Raw genomic sequence first — 7,429 nt, forward strand, 5'->3', positions numbered from 1 at the left:
ACAGCAGGCCAAGCAACATCAGAGGAGCAGGAAAGCTGACGTTTCAGCTTTCCTGCTCCTCTGATGCTGCTTGGCCTGCTGTGTTCATCCAGCTCTACACCTTGTTATCGCAGGAATTAATAAGGTTGTTAACCTAATGCCTGTCATTGGGTGAATGCTGGGACCAATTATTAAAGAAGTAGTAGCCAGAAATTTAGAAAATTATAACACCATCAGGCAGAGTCCACAGTGTTTTATAAAAGAGAAATTGTGTTTTTGCCAAATTTATTCGTTGCTTGAGATCTCATAAGCAGAACAGATAAAAGAAAACCAGTAAATATAGGCATTCAATGATTTGATAATAACGCAGAAAGTGATGACACAGTAAGAGTTTGTGGTTTTGGATAGTGTATAGTAGCTTGGATAGTGTATAGGATAACAAACAGAAAGCAGAGAGTTGGGCTAAATGGGTAACTTTCAGGTTATTAACTATACTTATTGGGGGACAACAGGGATCAAAGCTGGAACCTTTAATGTTTTTTATCCATATGAATTGCTAGAATGAAAGATCAGTGTGTCACACCCAAATTGTTATGAGACCAAGATAGAAAGTAAATCATGTTGTGAATACAAAGCCTGCGAAGGGATATAGATGGGTTAAATGAAGGGTTAATCTTTGGCAGGTAGAGTATAATGTGGGCAAAATAAAAACAGAAAAGCCTTAAAACATACAACAGATTTGGCATCATCTGCAGAGGAAGAAAGTGAATTAATGTTTTGAGTTAAATATGACTCTTCTTCAGGAATTCCCTCAGTTGTTTACTGGTTCAATTTTACAACCTCTCCTATCTTTCAGCCTTTTTTCCATTGGCTGGTTGCAATTCAGTCTAAAATGTTAACAAGCAGGTACAGTGAGTAATTAGGAAAAGAAACTAAATGTTGACAAAGTAGATGTTGAGACAAAATTGTCCCATGTGGGGAAATGTTGACTAGAGGTAGGGAGGTATATTTGCACCAAATAACTGGGTTCCATGGTTTATTTACTAATAACTGCCAAAAGGTATGAGGGAATTTGGTTTGGACTTGCTTTACTGGTGTGGAAGAGATGCTGCAATGCATTAAAATAGTCAAAAACCTTTCCTCTGAACTGTGTTGAAGATTATTCAGATGGAATATCATCAAAATCTGAGTCCTGAATGTACTCACCAATCTCTTTATTTTCTCTCTCACATGCCATTAGTAACCTCAGATATATGTTCTGGGTGGTTGCATTGAGATCACTGTCTGCAGCTGGATCAAAGACTACATTAAGAGAATCGTCTAAATGCCTGAAGATGTCCAAGGTAAGTGATGCCAGGAACCAACCAGAGTTAGCATTGGAGTGCATGCAATTAGTGCACCTCAATTTCACCTTTATTCGACAGTCAATGAAAGAAATCTTTACATTTCAGGGAGCTGCACAGACTGTTTCACTGAACTTTCTTTGCTAGAAGCAACGGTGTTTCCAAATAATGAGTAATCCTCTTTCACTCAGCATTCAATGCATTTCTCTAACACACATCCTTCAATAGTACCAGTGAACATTCATCTAATTCTGACAATAAACCAATTATTTCTAAACAATTATATACTCCTTCCACTGAAGCTGAACACATATTTACCAAAAATCTAATGGATTTACTAATCGCAGAAAAATGAAAAGAAAGCACCAGTAATTCATGAGCAAGAATGATCAACATTTTACATGACTTCTGAACCACTAACGATGTCTACTATTGTAGTTGGTGCAGTCTTGGTTGGTAACTTGCCAAAGTTTACACCCTCCAGGCTAAATTCGCAAGCAAAAAAAGTTGGATTTTTGAGCAGACAACGGTATTATTGAAATACCACAAATGTAATGAATACAAAGAATAAGATAATCCCAGTGCAATCTGTTGTGCCTATTCACATTATGTGGAGTACTGATCCTAGTTCATGCTCATTGGTTCCTATCCCTTCGAGACGTAATTAGGAAACAATGGAAACCTTGCACATTTAGAAGACTGTGGTTTTCTGAGGGTTTGCTAATTTCTAATAAGACTTATTCAGGAAATTGGGGGATTCCTGAAGAATTTTGGTGTCAAGGAAGCATCTTTCCTGAACCTCTTTGTAACGGAAAATAAGAGTCAAGTGTGAGTATTGTAAGTGTCTGTCGGAGAGATAAGTTTTGTAAGTGAAGGTTGTTCAATTTCTGGCCCAATTTAGTGGCAGGTCAAAAATAAGCTGGATGGGCGGAAACTCATTAGTTTTGAGGAGGGCACAAATAGGAAAATTTGCTCAACTTAAGCTCAGAACATGCAACATTCAGTTGCAGCATTAGAAGGCATGCATAGTAGTTTTCCCTGGTTTCCCTGGGTATTTCAGCTAGTTTCTTTTTATTTGCTCATGGGATTTGGCATCATATTTATTGCCCTAATTACTCTTGAACCAAGTGGCCTGCCAGGCCACATCAGAGGCCAGTTAAGGGTCAACCACATTGCAGTGGGTCTGGAATTACTTGTAAACCAGATAAGGTAAGGATGGCAGATTTCCCTCCCTAAAAGACTCTAGTGAATCAGATATGTTTTTATGAATAACAATGGTCATCATTATACTAAACTTTCATTCCAAATTTTTATTGAATTCAATTTCAGCATCTGCCATGGTGGGATTCAAATATATATCTCCAAATCATTGGCCTAGATCTCTGGATTATTAGTCCAAAGACATCAGCACTAGGCCACTGCCTCTCCTCTGATGGACCCAAAGATTACTACTATGCTACAAACACTAGATCAGCAGCTGCATGAACTGACACCTCAGTGTAAAGTTGAATGTCCACATCCATGCCGCAATAATGGCGTGTGCAGGATGTCCTTGCTGCCAAGCATAAATGAAGTGATCATATGTTTGATGCGGGCGTTTTGGTAGCTGCAGGAGTCACCTCCGACAAACCACAATGGCCAAAATATCTGCAGGGTCACAGCTGTGTAAAGGATTTGAGTTTGAAGCTGTCTGGTTTGCAACAATAGATGCCCAACATTGTAAAATTGAAATATTAGGCTTCCTCCTTCCACTGCCTTCCCCAGCCTTGACAACCCGTTTGAGAAAAGATCATTTTACAAATTGCCTATCTGTTGTATTTCACTCTAGGATAGGCCCTCATTCATGAGATGTAGCAGCTACTTATAAAGGAAGAATATCTGAAGTAGTTTGCCACTGCATTTTTCATGTTCATAAACACTTTCAGATTACCTTCTTTTAGGTGGACTGTAATGAACGCCATAAAAACCCAATCTACACTTTAAAATGGGAGCTATCCACATCTACCAGGTACAGTGACTCCAATAGACATTAATCCATAGCTCAGAGCCAACTCTCCAATCTGTGCTTGCCACATCTGTTGGACATGAGGCCCAAACCCAATCTGTGTGATTCAGATGTGAGAATAGCAGTAGCGGTCTCCCCATCTGGAGGATTAATTGAATATCTCAATACTTATGGGCTCAATTCGAGCTTCAATCAGGGCCATGAAAAGTGAGGTTTAAATTCATCACCTCTGATTCTGTAAAATGTAAAGCCTTATTTTGAAGAGATCATGTTCAGTCAAGCTGAGTTATAACTTGAATGAGATCTTATGTATTGATTTACATCTTTTTGGGACTTTGCAGAAAGGTTTTCAAAGATATGATCAGTGATTATGCAATCTTGAATTTCAAACAGGGAGCAATGATTGCAAGAAATATTGCTGGGGAAACTGCACATAAGCACAGTCTATGCCAATTTTTCTGGGAGAGTCTTGGGTGTTTTACTGTGTTAAAAGCACAATATGAATGCAGCATGAGTCATTGTTGGTATCAGACCTTAAAACTATCTTTAATTATCAGAGTTTAAACTTCATTTTTACAAAAGTTCACGTCTTCTTTGAGAAAACGGATGATTGCAAGACAATACTTTGATGGTAGCATTTGCTTATTTTACTGCTTTAGCTTGAAATGTAACTATTTACTACAAAGCTGAAGGACTTGTTGCAAGTTTCCAGTCTTGTTTTTCCTCTGTAAACATGCCTAATTTGCAGCAAATTTTCAGATAGTGAGGACCACATCCACTTTCACACCTGCCAGATTGTAATTTCTGGTGTACTAAATAAGAATTTTGTGACCTGGAGATGTGTGTAAAATGGTCACAGACATCTAGTACATGTACAACTTGGTCTTTTGATAAAGATTCCCTAATTCTAGTCTTCTGATAAAGACAAATGTAAGCCTGTTAAAAGGATGTACCAGCAGAGCATTTAGAAATACATAATACAATCAAGCACTATCAGCATGGTTTTATGAAGGGGATATCATACCTGATAAATTCATTACAATCCTTACAAAAGCAGGATGAATAAAAAGGAAATAGTCAATGTAATATATCTGAATTTTCAGAAGATGTTTGATAAGGTACATGAGGCTACATAATGAATAAGGGTCCCTTGGTTTTGGAGATAATGTATTAGCATGGATAGATGATTGGCTAACTAATAGAAGACACAGTGTTAGCATAAAGAGAGCATTTCATGATGTCAACTGTAACTAGCGGAGTGTCACAGAGATCAGTGCTGGGGCCACAATTATTTATATTATATGTTAATGACTTAGAGGAAGGTAGTGAATATACCAAAGGCAAGCTTGTGGGTGACACAGAAATAGATGGGAAGGCAAGTAGTGAAGATGATTCGAAGAGTCTGCAGAAGGATAGGTTAAGTAAGTAGGCAAAAACTTGACCAATAGAACATTACATGCAAAAATGTGAGGTTATGTAGTTTGTCAATAGGAATAGAGGAACTGATTATTACTGAGATGGAGAAAGACTGCAGAGAGTTACAGTACTCCCAAATCCTCAAGCATACTCCACAAAAAGCTAGTTTACAAGTTCAGCAGGTAATAGGGAATGCCTTTATTTCAAAGTGAATGGCATATAAAAATAGGAAGGTCTTGTTAAAACTATACACAGCATTAGTCAGACCACTACTGGAATACTGTGAACAGTTTTGATTCCCTTATTTAAGGAAAGGTATAGAGGAGTTTCACTAGGCTGATCCTGGGTATGGAAGGACTGTCTTATGGGGACAGTTTGAGTAGATTGGACCTGATTCCATTGGAGTTTAGAAGAATGAGAGGCAACCTTATTGAAACATACAAGATTCTTAGACAACTTGACAGGTTAAATGTGATAAAGTTGTTTCACTTTGTGGAGAGTCTAGGACTAGAGGGCATAACCTCAGAATAAGGGGTTGTCCATTTAAGACAGAGATGATGAGAACATTTCTCTCTCAGAGAGTTGTGAATCTGTGGAATTCTTCACCACAGAGAGCTGATGAGACTTGGTCAGTAAATGCTGAGGTAGACAGACTTTTAATCAGTAAGGGGGGTCAAGGCTTATAGGGAAAAGGCGGGCAAGTGGATTTGAGGCTTATCAGATCAGCATGATTTCATTGAATGGTGGGGTAGACTCAATGGGTTGAATGGCCTACTTCTGCTCCAACATCTTATGATCTTATGATCTTCCTACATTAACATCAAGTATGCATAGCTGAAACAGTCACTTACACATGTAAATGGGAGCTAAGTGTCTGTTGGCAGCTTCATTTGCCATATTGGGTGGAAATCTTCCCAGGCACTGAACACTGTGGGCTATGGTGAGGAATTTGGGAGATTTTTGTGAGATTCAATTGAGGTCTTTCTCAACGCTGACAATGACAAGTCACAGTTTATAACCAAGCACCAGGAACACAGGTTCGATTTTAGCCTTGATGACTGTGTGTATGGAGTTTGTTGTTTCTTTTCTCCCTGTGTCTGCACGTGTTTCCTCTGGGTGCTCAATTTCCTCCCACAGTCCAACGATGTGCAGCTTTGGTGGATTGGCCATGCTAAATGCAGAGTTATAGGGATAGGGTGGGAGGGTATGGGTGGGATGCTCTTCAGGCGGTCAGTGCAGATTTGATAGGTTGAAGAGCCTCTATTTTCACTGTAGGGATTCTATTAAAAATTCCAGATATCAAGATGAGATTCTCAATAGTGAATGGCCAGTGTCCTATGAACAGAGATTATCCCTCATTGACATCCTAATTAGTATCATTAATATGCATATTCCAACTCTCTTCAGGAATTGCCAATATGAGAGTCAGAGCAGGCACCATGTGACCCCAGCTCACTGCTTGCTCCCTTGACCCTGTATCTTAAACACCAAGCATGGACATCTCAGGCCACATTACATGAGCAGTGGCCACAAACACCCCATGCCCAGCTTTGCATCTGAAACATGCCAGTCTCTTGACATCACCAGGGCACAACTCTGATCTTCTTACAGGTCTGCTCTGTTTACCAATTTTGCAATTTGGAATACATCAGCATCTATCACTGCAAGGCTGCTACCCGGGCACTTTGGAAGTCTGTCTGCAAATTAATTTGTTTGCAAGTTGGAACACAATGCAAAAACTGAAAGAACTGAGGATACTGTAAATCAGAAACAAAAACAGAAGTTGCTGGAAAATCTCAGCAGGTCTGGCAGCATCTGTGAAGAGAAATCAGAGTTAATGTTTCTGGTCCAGTGCCCCTTCTGGTCCCGGGTTACCTGACCCAAAACATTGATTGATTTCTCTTCACAGATGCTGCCAGATCTGCTGTGCTTTTCTAGCAACTTCTGTTTCTGCACAGGAAAATGTAAATCAGCTTTTGTAAGTACAGGAAATGTTTCTATGTCAGGTCTTTAAAGTTACACCCCAGTATGGGATTGTGTTCATAGGTATGAGCGTTTGTAAGTCAGATGTTCATAAACCGAGTTTCACTCAAGTCAAGTGAGAGTGCTTCCAATCAGGAGATTTCATCACAGGGCATCAGGATCCAATTCCAATACTAGTGTAGAGGCTTGGACATAGTCAGCTGTGTGGGGCAGTCAAGGTCAGGCCTCTCTCCTCTGAAGGGGTGACGAGCTGAATGTCCACCCAGGAGTTTTCTCCTGATATGAGAGATTGGAGGGATTGAGCAAAATAGAAGTGGTTGGCATGTCTTTTAACACTAGTGCAGGTGAGGGAAAGCTGTCTCAAGTGTTTGTGGCCTTAGTGGTGTGGGTGGGGTTCATGAGCACTATTGAGAAATGTTGCAGGCAATAATGGGAATAATAGAGCATGAGCCTTTGTGGCAAGTGGGTGCAATGGCAGAGATAGAGTGAGTATAAGATACAGTACACTGCAGGCCATTCCTCCAGATATCTGACACTGCACTGACCCAGATGAGACCAGCTGATAGGGTCAAGGGTTGTAGCCTCTCTGCCGGTCCTGAGGGAAGAGGGTGTATCTCCTTTGTACCATCTCACGATTTCCAAATCCTGTCTGCAAAGCCACTGCACCAACTCTCCCTTGTCTCCCATGTCTGTGGCAAATGTT

This window comes from Rhincodon typus, chromosome 1 (assembly GCF_021869965.1).
Source record: "Rhincodon typus isolate 14 chromosome 1, sRhiTyp1.1, whole genome shotgun sequence".
In the NCBI taxonomy this organism is placed as follows: Eukaryota; Metazoa; Chordata; class Chondrichthyes; order Orectolobiformes; family Rhincodontidae; genus Rhincodon; species Rhincodon typus.